General features: G+C 51.5%; 1 long non-coding RNA gene across 1 annotated transcript; it reads left to right on the top strand.

The window, feature by feature from the left end:
* Positions 1–11,065: 11,065 nt before the first annotated feature.
* On the top strand, positions 11,066–11,959 carry LOC143273142 (uncharacterized). The gene is made up of 2 exons (XR_013051055.1): positions 11,066–11,302; positions 11,682–11,959. It is a non-coding gene; the product is annotated as an uncharacterized LOC143273142 (long non-coding RNA).
* The last annotated feature ends 1,144 nt before the right edge of the window (positions 11,960–13,103 follow it).

Genomic DNA, 13,103 nt, shown 5'->3' with positions numbered 1-13,103 from the left:
AAGCCTTTGTGGACACAGCTGAGAGCCAGAGATCTGGGGATACCAGGATGGCAGGCAGATTCTATGGCTGCCCCTTACCAGTATCTTCCTCCATGACCACAACCAGGAGACACTTAGGGCTCTAGGCTGGCCACTGAGATGAACAGAGGTTCACAAGTACGTCTTCCCACCCCTGTAGCCCCATCCTCACTCAGTCTCCCATACCAGTTGTGTCCCACTGCACAGCTCTTGCCTACACCATTCTCGTAATGTCTTAGCACCCACAAGGAAAGGTTAAAAGGGGGAAGGCACCTCCCCAACATTTCTCAAGGTGTTCTGGGGGCTGATTGTCCAGAGGATGTAAAATAGATTTTGCATGAAGCAGAGGAACCTTTGCAATGTGGATGGGCCCTTCCAATCAATTGAAGGCTTTCAGAGAAGAAGCCGAAGGCCTCAAGGAACAGTGCCCTCCCCACCCATATGCTGTGGGTCTCAAGCTCCCTGGACCTCCAGGCTGCAGGGCTCTCACACATCCTAGCCCCCTCCCCAACCCTCCCATCCCCTCCCTCCCTCCCTCCAGGTTTCACTATGTAGATCATTAGATCATTGCTGGCCTCAACATCTTAAGCTCCATAGCCTAGCCTCCCTAGTGCTAGGATTACAGGCATATGCCACATGCCCTACCCCCTCCCCTCCACTTCCCTCTCTTCCTTCCCCTCCATGTATACTCACGCCATGTTGGTTTTGTTTCTCTTGGGAACTTTGACTAGTGTGGAGACCACCATCAAGCCCAACTGTTCATCTCCTTCACTTGATAGAGGAGGTAACCAAGGCACAGAGAGAGAAGCCCTATCTTACAGGGTCAACACGCCCTCTTTTGGCTGTGGAGGGGCCAGGGTCCTTCACACTCCCACACTTCCAGGTCAAGTGGGAGGCAGAGTTCACACGTGTTCTGAGGAAAATCACCTCCTCACCAGATGTGGGTGACTGGGGAATTAGAAATCAAAAATTCGGTGTGAAAATACAGAAATCTAGCTGCACAGCCAATTTTCCATCACACTTAGCAACTCCATTTGATGCGATAGTTTGCTAATAAAACATGAGCATTACGGTAACATAATATTTTAAGTATCCATTAACTAATACGTAAATATAATGGAGTCTTATGGAAATATACTTAAGCTGTCACCAACACCCCTAATGTAATATGCATGACTTCCAGGCTATTTATAGCTCCTCGGGTTTGCTCTCTCCAGCGACTTCATTGGCTCAATCACAGAAGATCTTGTTTTCTCTCCCTGCCCCTTTCTCTACGGGGCGCCTGGCCTATGCTCACTTGCTCAGCAGCCATGAGTGCCAGTGTGTGCCTGGCTTGGTGCTGGGTGCTGGGTGCTGGGTGCTGGGTGCTGGGCGCTGGGCGCTGGGTGCTGGGGTAGGTAGAGCAAGCACAGCCTGCAGGTGTGGAGTGTCTGAGCTGGCAGACACAGGTCACGTGGGCGACAAGAAATGACTAAGAGAAAAATGTTGGGAATTAGGAGAAGCAGGCCAGGGAGGCTTCTTGGAGGAAGTAACATGGGCTGAGGAGTAGAGAAGGAGCTGGTGGACTAAAGCAGGACAAATGGGGGGTGGTATGGGGACCATAGACCTGGCCTAACGCAGGCAGCGGTCCTGACACTACCACACAGACTGTGAGGGCCGAGCAGGGCAACACAGGAGGCAGACAGTGGACAGAGGCTGGCCTATGGGAGGCTGCAGGGTAGTGGAAAGGCCAGTATTGGTGCCAGGGCCAGGCAAGGGACTTCCCTGTCACCGTCATCTGAACACAGAATGGTTGAGGTCTTCAGGGGGTTGTATCAACAAGCTCCTCTGTAGATTTGGGTCCAATCAACAACTTTCTCCGATGCAATTTAAGCCAGAGGACAACCTCACTGTGGCCTCCTAAATCCTTATCCATGAGCCTGGAGATGGAAAGGCTGTAAGGACCTGTGGGGTCTGGACTTCATTGGCTACGGTGGGCCACATCCCTAGCTGCCCTGGAGTCCCTCTGTTGTGGGGAACAGCACAGAGCAATGGTCCACAAGGGGGCATTGTGGATGGGCTTCCACCAGGCTTACCCCTTTCATTAGCAGTGAACCAGACACGGGTATGAGCCAGCATAGGTGGGTTCCTCAGGCTGTGCAGGACAGAAGTGAGACCGAGCAAGTCAGCGACCACAGGGCATCCCACTTGCGGATGATGGGAGTTTAATGCCCTGGGAGTCACAGAAATTGTAAGGCAGAGTGCTGCCCCTAGTCTTGTCCCACTGAGACTCACAGGGAGCTGGGGGAAAGGTAGACTAAGCCCATCAGTCACTGACTGGGGGTGACTCTGATTGGGTACTGCCATCCCGAAGCCTCCAGCTTTCCACTTGTGTGCCTAACAGAGGTTTTGAAAGGCGTGCAAAGGCAATGATCCAGTCAACAGCAGCAGGTAAAATAAGGGACCTGGTGAGGCAAGAAGCAGACAAGCCTCAGGGACAAGTCATCAGGACGTCCTCCCTGACGAAAAGGCCTTGGTCTACAGTGGATGTACAAGCTCACTGAATTCACTGGGGCTGTTCTGCAGGAGCAGTGAGAAACGCTAGTCCTCAGGGACAGCCGAGCCACCTCTGGTTTCAACAGGACATTAGCATCTCCCTGGCTGGGATGTTTCCTCTTTTTACTTCTGGCTGAAGTGCGACTCTGGTCTTCCATAGAATCTTCTCCTAGACAAGCCTTTCCCCTTAGGCCAGATTCTTCTTATTACTAGCCATTGAGACTAGTGGGGGCTGGGGCTGTTTGTTACTGCGCCTTCCTCAGACATATTCTGACTGACCCAGACAGGTGACAAGAAGGCAGATTTGGAAATGAAAGCCATTCAGTAAGCAGTAGTGAAGGACAGGTAGGACAGGGAGAACACAATAATCTGGTATCTGAGGAGTAGACTCTAGCCTTGCACCAGTAATTTGGGGGTGTGCTGGGAGTTGATCTAGGAAGTGGGGAGACAACCTTGTTTGCTGCATACACCCATTCGTGCTATGGTATGAGCATGCCCCTAGGGTAACAGTGTTGAGAGGTGGAATTGTGAGGTGGTTACCAGGTCACTTCCCTAAACACGGTCCCTGGTGTTGGTAGGTGGCTTCAAGCTGGGGCTTTGAGAACAGAGGGCCTGGACTTTGCCATCTGTGAGATGGGCCCAATACTAGAATGTTGTTAAAGTGAAAGAACCATCTTAAGCTGGATGCTTGATGACAGGCTCAGTCAGACGCTGTTGAGTTTCTGAGACCTAGGCAGAGCCAGGAGACAAGCCATGTGAGCCAGAGCCTGGGCAGCGGCAGGGTGTGGGGGAACCAAGGGGTTTCTAGTAAAGGATGGGCGGTTTAATGCGGCCATCAGCAAAGTGGGCCTCTGTTGTCAGAGTGGGTTTGCCACAGAGGGTCTGTTCTCCTCCCCCTCTTTTCCTCTCCCCTCCTTCTCCCTCCCCTTCTTCCCAGGCTGTGGTACAGGAAGAAGGTCCTCACTACCTGTGTCTCCTGAGGGGCTTCCCAGTTCTCAGAACCACAAGCTTAATACATTTTCGTTCATTATAAATCGCCAGCCTAGTTATTCTGGTACAGCAACAACAAAAAAAAAGAACCAAGACACTTGTTGATGTAAGACATGGCGGGAGGAGGCACACAGAATCTCTGCCTGCTCAGCCAGGCACCCATGTACACCATGCACGATCCATATGCACACTGGAATGCATGGGTGTGTTGTGAGGCACTCTGGTGTGTGCACACGCATGCTTCTATCACTAACCCCTTGAACAATCATGTACATATCCTATTGCACATGTGTACACATGAAGGTATACCTGGGGACATCTACCTGTACACACACACACACACACACACACACACACACACACACACGGAGGGGGGGTGCTCACTCACAGCTTTCAGCAGATGTTCTTTAGTGTGACTGCGCACACATAGGCATGGTTCTGCAGGTACTCACACATTCAAAAATAGGAACAGTAAGTCCTTCCCGGTATCAGTGCCTGGCAGTCTCTTCTCTCCTTCCACACGGCTGGCTTGGGGCTGAACCATGGAATCAAATCTGGCCAGTAAGACAGTGACCCACATAGTACTAGAAGAGACTGGGAGGTGTTTGTACTCAGCTGTGCTTCAAAGCCTAATATCACTGTACAATGAGCCCTGACTAGCCTTCTGGAGAGCATGGCCATGTGGTTGTTCGTCCTTGACTCATAACAACTGCCAGTGTCAGACTTGTGAATAATGTCACTGTCAAGCGTCTCTCTAGCAGAGCCACCAGCTGCCACAGACATATAAGCAGGTCAGCAGTGGCTCAGAAGACCTTCTCGGCCAAACCAAAGAATTAAGGGAAATTATCAGTGAGGGTTGCTTCAGGGCACTGTTTGAGGTTGACTTGTTACACAGCACAAACTAACAGATACAACATCCACGTACACCATACACTACACACACTTAGGCATTGACCTATACTTACTTGTATGTAGAAACACAGAGGAGGAAGCTCTCCAACACTTTGGTACACACACGCACATGCACACACACACGTCTACGCACAAACAGCACACATTCAAATGTACATTCACAGTATCTCACAGATATGGGTTAGTTCAAGACTCTGAAAAAGTAAGTGGCCATAAGGCCAAACCTCCCATATTCCCTGGAACCCTGTTTGGGAAAGGGAAGCAGCGATCCTGGAATGGTGGCAGCCTAGTCCAGCCAGGACCCTGTTGTGGACCTATCGTTACACCAGGTGAGGGGACATCTCTGGGTCGGCAAGTGTCCAGAACTCGCCCGCAGCTCCGACACTAACTCAAGCCCTTCTCAGTGACCTCCTGAGCCTGCTGGTCTATTCTTCCTTCATTTATGACTGTGAAGCCCAGGCAAGTAGTACATAGAAATGCTGTTCAAGGGTCACCCCTTCCTTGCTCCTGACTCAGAAGCCTTTTTACCTGGGATCCCTGTGTGTCCTCACTGGAGCTGTCATCCCCTGGGGGAAAGGCCAGTCCCTGTGCCGAGGATGAATCCCAAGTGGTTACTGTGCTGAGTAAGGGGTCACCTGAACCCACAGCACCTCCCCATCCTGCTTGTCCACCTGCCTCTCCAATCCATGGGAGGTCTGCAGCAGTGACCACAGGTGGTCTGTGCATCTCCTTGTTCACATTGGCCTCTGCACCTGCCCTCTCTAGGACCGTGAATGGTTTTCTAACATCCTGCTTCCAACCCAGCTGTCCACAGCTCGTCACAGCCTAGCTCAGACGCCTTCCTCGCTTCCAACGCTCTCTCAGCAGAACTGCTCATGCTGCGGTGGGCTTCCCCAGACATGCCCCCAAACTCTCTGGTGTGATTGGTCCCCTTCTTGAAATGCCTGTTCATCTCTTGTCACTCACGTTTGTGTGCGGCATCTGGTCAGACGGCAGTGGGACTTTGAGAGGCTGGGCCCCACCATCCATTTGCCCTGGTGAAGAAATTGGCCATTGTGGCCCCAAAGGGCCAAGCAGGGAAGCTTTCCAAGGACCACGGGACAAACACCACCCGGGGCCCTGGCCCAGTCATTCTCTGGCTGTCCAAGGCGATTTTAAAGCTTTTCCCCAATATACCAATACCCAAGGCAAGGGGGAGTGTGGAAAAGCCTGGGCCAGATGGCATTTGGCTTTGACCTGGGGCTGCTGTTTTGCTGCTGGGAAGGCAGAAGTCATCATCACAGAGGTGGAAGGGATTGAGCAGGGTAGAATCTGACCACCTAAGGCTGACACTTGGGTACCTAAGGCAGGATAGTTAGAGGGGATTGGGTTATAAGCTGTCCTTTACCAGGACCCCACCGAGTGGGAGACATGCTATGGGACACTTTTCATATTGTCTGGAAGCCCCACAACTAGCCTGCTGAGCAGGAGTTAGAGTTCCCATTTAACAGGTGAGAAAACTGAGACAGGTCAGCAGGCAGGTGACCTGGCTAGGGCGACTTGCTAGCAGCTGGGCCTTGAAATCAGGACTCCCTGGCCCTGTAGCCTGATTCCTGTAACTGCCTTTATGGCAGAAGCCCTAGCAATGGGGGTTAACTGAGATCTCATGGTCTGGGGGTGACTGGGCTCAACTGAATGGCTCTGCCTTGGGTCTATTTGGAAGGCACTACTGAATGATTTGGGGCTGGGATGTCTGAAGGCATCCAAGATGGTGACTGGTTCCTCCTCTTCCCTCCCCCTCCTTCCCTCTCCTCTCCTCCTGTCCTTCTCTCCTCTCTTCTCCTTTTTTTCTGTATGATCTCTCCAGAGTGGTAGCTTTAGTGAAGCTGGTCTATGTCATCGCTAGGCGGCAAAGGCTTGTGTCCCAGAAGTGATCAGACATGGCATGGCCCCAGAAGTCTCCTGGTGTCACTCCCACTGTGCTGTATCGGTGAGACAGTCCTTCCTCTGTGGGTTTGCGAGGGGGAGAAGCAAGGCTTCATACCTTGATGTGAGTGTGGCAAGGTTCTAGAAGAGTGTGTGGCCAGGGCACGTGTATCTTATCTGCTCCACTGGGTTATAGTGTGCCTGAGTCGGGGCCAAGAAGCAGGGAAAGCGGTGGAAGCCATATCTAACCCGGGAAATCAAGCAGAGCACAATTTAGAACCCAAAAGTTTCCCCCTAAGGAAGTGAGGAAGAGCCCATCGGTGCCCGCGATGTGAGCTGAATGGCAGGGGTATAACCGGGAAGAGGGAGAGGAGGAAGTAACTCAGCAAATAGATGCCAACCAAGTGCCAGGCGGGGGTGTGAGCATCTCAGACACCTGCACCCTCAAGTGGAGATGGTGTGTAGATGGCCCTGGGTATGAGGCACCATGAGCCAAAATGCCGACCTTCGAGGAGAAGCTGATACGGGAGCAAGACAGCAGGTCATGGTGATGCCGTGGTGAATGAGAGAGGTGAGGGGCACGTGAGGAAGGTGACTGGGAGATTGGAATGGAAGGTAAGAGCTTGCTCCGCGCTCTGAGCCAGTCAAGGAGGATGAGAGGCAGTAAGAGGACTTGAACCCACCAAAGAACACAAAATAACCATCTAGAAAAATTCCATCTCTACAGATGCTGGGAGCTGGAGGGCTCTCTGAAGAAAGAGGAGAGAGCTCTTTCTGACCCCAAGATTAGGAAAGCCTCCAAAGAAGGCCAAGATGAAGTCACTGTACCATCCCTGTCTTCTGCAGAACTCCCCGCAGCCCTTCCCCATTGACTCAACGCTGGGCCATTCCCACTGGGATAGAAACTATCCTTGGCTCTCTTGGAGGCCCATGAAGACAAGGGCCTGTGACATCAGCAGGTTTGCATGGCTCGCTCAATACAGGAGAAGTGTATTCTCTGCATAGATGTGAATATAGGACAAGACGCTACGGAGAGGGACCAGCCGACACCTCTGGTGGGCAGTCTTCCCCTCGCTGAACCCTTCCCATCAAATCCCCGAGGAATTCCCAGATCATTCCCGCTACTCCAGTGCTCACGGCACAAGAGCAACCTGGAGAAGGAAGGAGATTTCCAAAGGCCACTGCATGTGAGAAATAGACTAGATTTGGGAGTGTGTGCCCAGGCTGTGAGCTCCACGCTCAGTGGTGCCCAGGGATTGGCCAAAGAACAGAGAGAAGAAGGAAGTCATGCCCCAGACGAGTAACATGAGGTTACTTCCCCATGATGCAGACGCACTGACCCCTGGAAAGCAGCTCAAGGCACAGAGGCCAGAGCTGGGAAGGACATGCCACTGGTAGCCGTACCAGCCCAGCGGTCCGCCGAGCTCCAGGCTGGCCGCAGCACCTCCCTTGGCAACGCTGGCGCCACTGAGGCCTGACAGTGGGCATGCAGACCCTGGGTCCGAGGGAGGAGGGGAAGACAAGGAGACATTGCTGTGGTTTTGCGGCCGAAGAGGGGACATACTTAGGATATTTAGGGGATGCACAGGGAACAGGCTCTATCCCCCACAGCGCTGGCTGCCAACACTCGGCCACTGGAACATGCCATTTGAGAAATGTCTTCATTTCTCCCAGGCGTTGGCTGGCCAGGTTCCCGCCACACTCGTTGAGAGCAGGAAGGGGAGGGGGGAGCAGGAGAGGGAAGGTTGGGGTCATAGACTGGAGTAAAGGACCAGAAAATGGACTCCTAAGAGCTATTTGAGAAAGACAACACGAGAGTCTGCCAAACCCATCCTCTGCACGGTCTGTCAGCTGGACGTGGCCCCTTAGACCCTCCTACATCCCACACGAAGTCACATGCCAGCCTGGACCATGGCCCAGTGAGGGCACACCATACACCCACCAGGGGCCCAGCATGCAGCCACGTTAAGGAGTGTATTCCAAGGATGCCAGCCTGAGAGCCTAGGCAAGCTGGCACCTCTCCTGCCAACACGGAGCCAGTCTTTATTTTTACACAGCATGGCTTAAAGTCCCAGCCACTGTGAGTCTCGCCCTCCCATGCTTATTTTTAATTTTCAAACAACTCAGTTTACTGCCTGAAAGTCTTTGCTGGATCCACAGACTCAGGGCTTCAGAACTGTCAGGGCCAAGAAAGCACCTTTGTCCAAAGGCCTCGTTGTCTTGGTGGAGAGACTAGCTCTCAGGGTGGTACTGTTGATAAGTGTGCAGGCATCCAGGATGAAATATCAACTTATACATAGACAGGGTGGTACTGGTAGAGGTGGTTGAATGTGTTGGGGTGTTGGGGGTGATGGGGGCGGGGAACATGGGCTTAGGCATCAGGAGGTCCTGTTTTTGTCTCTTGAGATGGTAATGGGCCCACATGCACCTCAGCCTTCCTGTCTGTGGGGTGGGAAACTGCCTGGCCATTGCCTTCTGAGAATAAGGAGCAAAACATCATCCATGGTGCCTGGTGATGGGAGGTACTTAATAAACAGACATGCTTCCTGGTTATCAGGTGCCTGGTGTCAGTGGTTAGTGATTTTTAATAAATTAAAGAACCTGGGCATTACAAAGAAGGCCAAGCTCCATTTAACTTTGTTTTTAGGACTGTGACAGCTTTATGGAGATAGGTGGACCAAATCTCCTGGCCCCAGGGGAGGGGGGAGGGGAGGTCCTCCTCTTCCAGAGAGGGTCCAGAGGGCCTCAGTGAGAAGGTGTGTCAGGATGCCAGCCTTGCCTGGTCCCTGGGTTGTCATTCGATCAGGTGGATTCGGAGGGTGGACTGTTCTGCCGGGCATCGGAAAGTAGAGCCCTGGCTCTGAGCGCGGAAGGGGAGATTTACCTGAGAGATACCCCAGTTTGGCCTGATACAGATCGGCTGGCATTTCTCAGGGCTGAAAGAGTGGCAACCGAATCCTGTGCCTGCCTGACCCAGCCCCCGCACCAACACTAGATCCATTTCCAGTTTCCCTTTCTTCTGTAAACAGTGGCGCTCAGGCAGGGCTGCCGGATGGCCTGCCGGCCCACCCCGAACCCCTGATTGTCTGTGGCAGATAACATAGCTTGAGTGTGCACCATCCTAGTTCTCATTCACACCACACTCCTGGCACTTTAATAATGAAACAGAGGGAGAACGGGAGAGGGTGGCTGGGAAGGAAGAGCCAGCGATAGGGACAGGCTCAGATTCTGGGCAAACAGCTGCTTTGTGTTTAGAACTTGGGGCTTAACTGGTTTTCAGGCAAGCCACAGGCCACAAGAGCCCTTCTCCAGCCTGCCAACCAGTGCCCACAAATGCCCAAATTTAGAAGCTAGCCACTGTGCCCAGTTGGACTTTTCAGAGGAACGTAGGCAAAGGTAGACACCCTCACTTCCCCAAGAGTGGTTTTTCTAGTTTTATTGCTGCTGCTGTTGGTGATGATGGTACTGGTGGTGCTCGTGATGGTGGTGATGGTGATGGTGGTGATGATGGTGATGGTGAGAGGTCAGAATAACGACCAAGACAGGTTAGTTGGAGAAAAGGACTTGGCCCTGGGCACTCACAGGAGGAGAGTTGGGCAGAAGGAAGCTGGGGCCAGAACACATGGGCTCTGTATGGTGGCCAGGAACCTGGCTTGGTTTCAGCTGGGTCAAAAAGTGTCTGGAAGGGAACTTGTCGAATGCAAGCGTTGGCCCCAGCAGACTGTGTACTGACATAAAGCACAATGTGAAGGAAGAGAGAGATGGGGGTGGGGGGGGAGCATGAGGGTATGGGGGTGAGGCCAGGAGACCCAGGGATGCAACCAGTGGGGCATATGTGTGACATCTGAGAGGGAACACTCAATCCCCACTTGAAGATACGCGTCTGGCACTCTGGAAGAAGCTGGAACTAGGGACAGGGATTTGGAAGCCAGCCACAGGGATGTGACAATTGACACTGTGGACACAGACAATCTCAAGAGAGAGCTGAGGGGCCATGGTGCAGAAAGCCGAGGCCAGGTTTAAGCAAACACTGATGATTAAGTATCAAATAATACTAAAAGCTGGCCCAACAGAGGCCCTAGGAAGGGCCGGGGGGGGGGGGGCAGGGAGGACCCAATGATCCAGGAGCACTAGAGAGGTGCTCAGCCAGCTTAGCCACAGTGAACCTGGACTTGAGCTCTTCCTACACAAGGCTCAAAGCCACCTATGACCTGTGAACCCCAAGACTAAACTTCAGAAGACCCAGTTCTCATTACGTAAAATAATGAAAGCACTTGCGGTCCATATTAAACAGGATCTTTATATGACCATATACAAATTGAGTTGGCTCACAGTTGAGGAGCTGACGTAATGCTGTGACTTGTAGACATTTAAAACTGCATTAATTTTAGTTTTGTGAGCTCCTTTTTTATATTTTGGAGCCAATTTGTTTTTAGTTCTCAGATATTTTCACAGGCCCCCAAGAAGCATATTACAAATTTTGCATGCAATGCCAAATGTTTTAAGCAGTTTTAGCTTGGCTTGAGTGCTGGGCTGGGGGTGGAGGGAGTGGGCAGAGGTCTGACAAGGACTGTCCCAGCCTGTGAAGCATCTTCCTCTGTCAGATGTTCCCACCCGCTGGCTTACTGTGACCCAACACTTGCCTGGGCATGGGTGGCCATGAGATGTAACAGCTCAGGTCTTAGAGACCCAGGTTAGCATTGGCTGGTCAGGATGGGCACTGCCCACACGTTGGAGTTGGTGGGACACTGCCAGTGTCTGGTTCTGGCTCTTGAGTTTCTAGAGGGGTGAGCATCTTAGGTCTCCAGAGAAGGGTCTAGGGTGAGCAAGAAGACAAGGGACCACTTGTGAGCCACTGTGCTGTGAAGAATGCAGACATATTTCAATGTTTCTGTGATACTACTCTGACTGGGCAGATGTTCCTGTCTTCTGGAGGTGCCAGGTGGGTGCCTGGCTTCTTGTCTTCTGGAACTGATGGGAATACTGTTTCTGCTCAAAGCAGCAGGTTTCCAGATCTGCCAACCCCACTGGCATCCCATAAGAGTGGTATGGAGACTTCAAGGGTCTGGGGACATTCACTAAGGACAAAGTACCCAGTGAGGAGAAACCCACCCATCTCTCTGCAGCTGATCTCACATCTGCCTACCCAAGGGTCTTCCTGCCCTCCCCCAAACCCATCCCAACCCCCTGGAGCTGGCCCATGGGGCCAAGTTGCAAAGTCTGAGTACTTTTTAAGCACTGCAATTTGGTGCAATTATTTGAAAGTAAACAATCTGCTGTGTCAATTAAACATTATTTAGCTTGCGTTCCTTCTGTTGCAGGGAGTGATCTGCTCTGCAGCTCTCCGGCTGAGCAGGATAGGCCCCGGCATCAGTTTCGGCTGGCTGAGTGGCTCCCTGCCTTGCCGAGGAAGAGTTCCCTTCCGGTTCCCACTAAAGCCACGAAGAGTAAGAGGGAAGAAGAAGACCACAGCCACATCCCAGGGCAGATTTCTGGCCTTGCAGGCATTCCCTTTCTTTCCCTCCCCTTAGACCTTTGCCATCATAGCCAAGGAGTGTGTGCTGTCAGGGCTGCAAGAAAATAGTCCTTTTGGGACATCCAGGCTCGGTGGTTTTTATTTCATCATGCTCTAACTGAAGGCTTTCTTTCATTTTTACATCCATATGTATCTTATGGAAATGTAATCCATGTGTTTTCCATTCATTTACACTCGATTCCTCAAAATATTATTCCTACGAACTGTTTGATGTCCAGAGACCTCTGCCAGCCATTGAGACCTCTGTGCCTAGGGGGTGTGTCATCTATGAAATAATTTTGGAGCCCCACTAGTGATCATAAAAGGGAACGTAGAAATGTCCACCTTCTCTCCCCAAGCCGTATATCCAGGTGTGTGTATCTACATGCGCAAGCATGCACTTAATGATGCTATACAGAGACTGTGCCGGAGTTTGCACATGGCTGGTTGCCCCAGAGAGCTGAGTGAACACATTCCCCATCTCTTCCCTTCTTTTCGCTCTCCACATTTGTTATCTATCTCCCCAGTAATTCTGGGAAGTAAAAATTAAGCAGAACTAGTCCCATTTACCAGAGAGAAGTACTGAGGTTTGCTTCTGGATTCATCAGCTCACAGCTCATACTCTTTCTTTTACTAAACCCTGCACACATGCTAAAACTTGGTTCAAACAAAGAGCAATTGCATTTCGAATGCCTGAGACCCTCTTTGTACAAACACTTGCTGATTACTTCGGTTGAGCCAGGCACCTCGATAGATGCCAGGGATAAAACAGTGGCCACAGCAGGGACAGGGCCCACTGAGATTTTAGGGAGAAGGACCATTAAGTCACAGCAAGCATGCCTGGCATGGCTGAGGGTGGGTATGTGGGCCAGATGGCAGGGCAATGTGTCATCTGTATACAAACCAAATGTCCTTTGTCATAGAGAGATCGCTGAGAATTCTGTCCACAGTATAATGTTTACTTTTCTCCTCTGAGTAGCCTGGATGGACATGACCATCCCTTCTAGAAGACTGACATCTGGCCTGCTGTCTGGCACTCCGTGAATACCTAGTGTGGGCCAAGCGATGTTCTAGACCAATATAACACAGACGACAAGGGTAGTTTAAATTTCTCTATTAGCCACACAATAAATAGTAAAAGGAAAAAAGGTGAAATTAATTTTAATCTTGCGTTTTACCTAGCATAGTACATCCAAATGATCATTTTAACAATATTTTTTCAGTATTG

The sequence above is a fragment of the Peromyscus maniculatus genome, chromosome 5 (assembly GCF_049852395.1).
Source record: "Peromyscus maniculatus bairdii isolate BWxNUB_F1_BW_parent chromosome 5, HU_Pman_BW_mat_3.1, whole genome shotgun sequence".
Lineage (NCBI taxonomy): Eukaryota > Metazoa > Chordata > Mammalia > Rodentia > Cricetidae > Peromyscus > Peromyscus maniculatus.
This window is presented reverse-complemented; position numbering and strand designations above follow the sequence as displayed.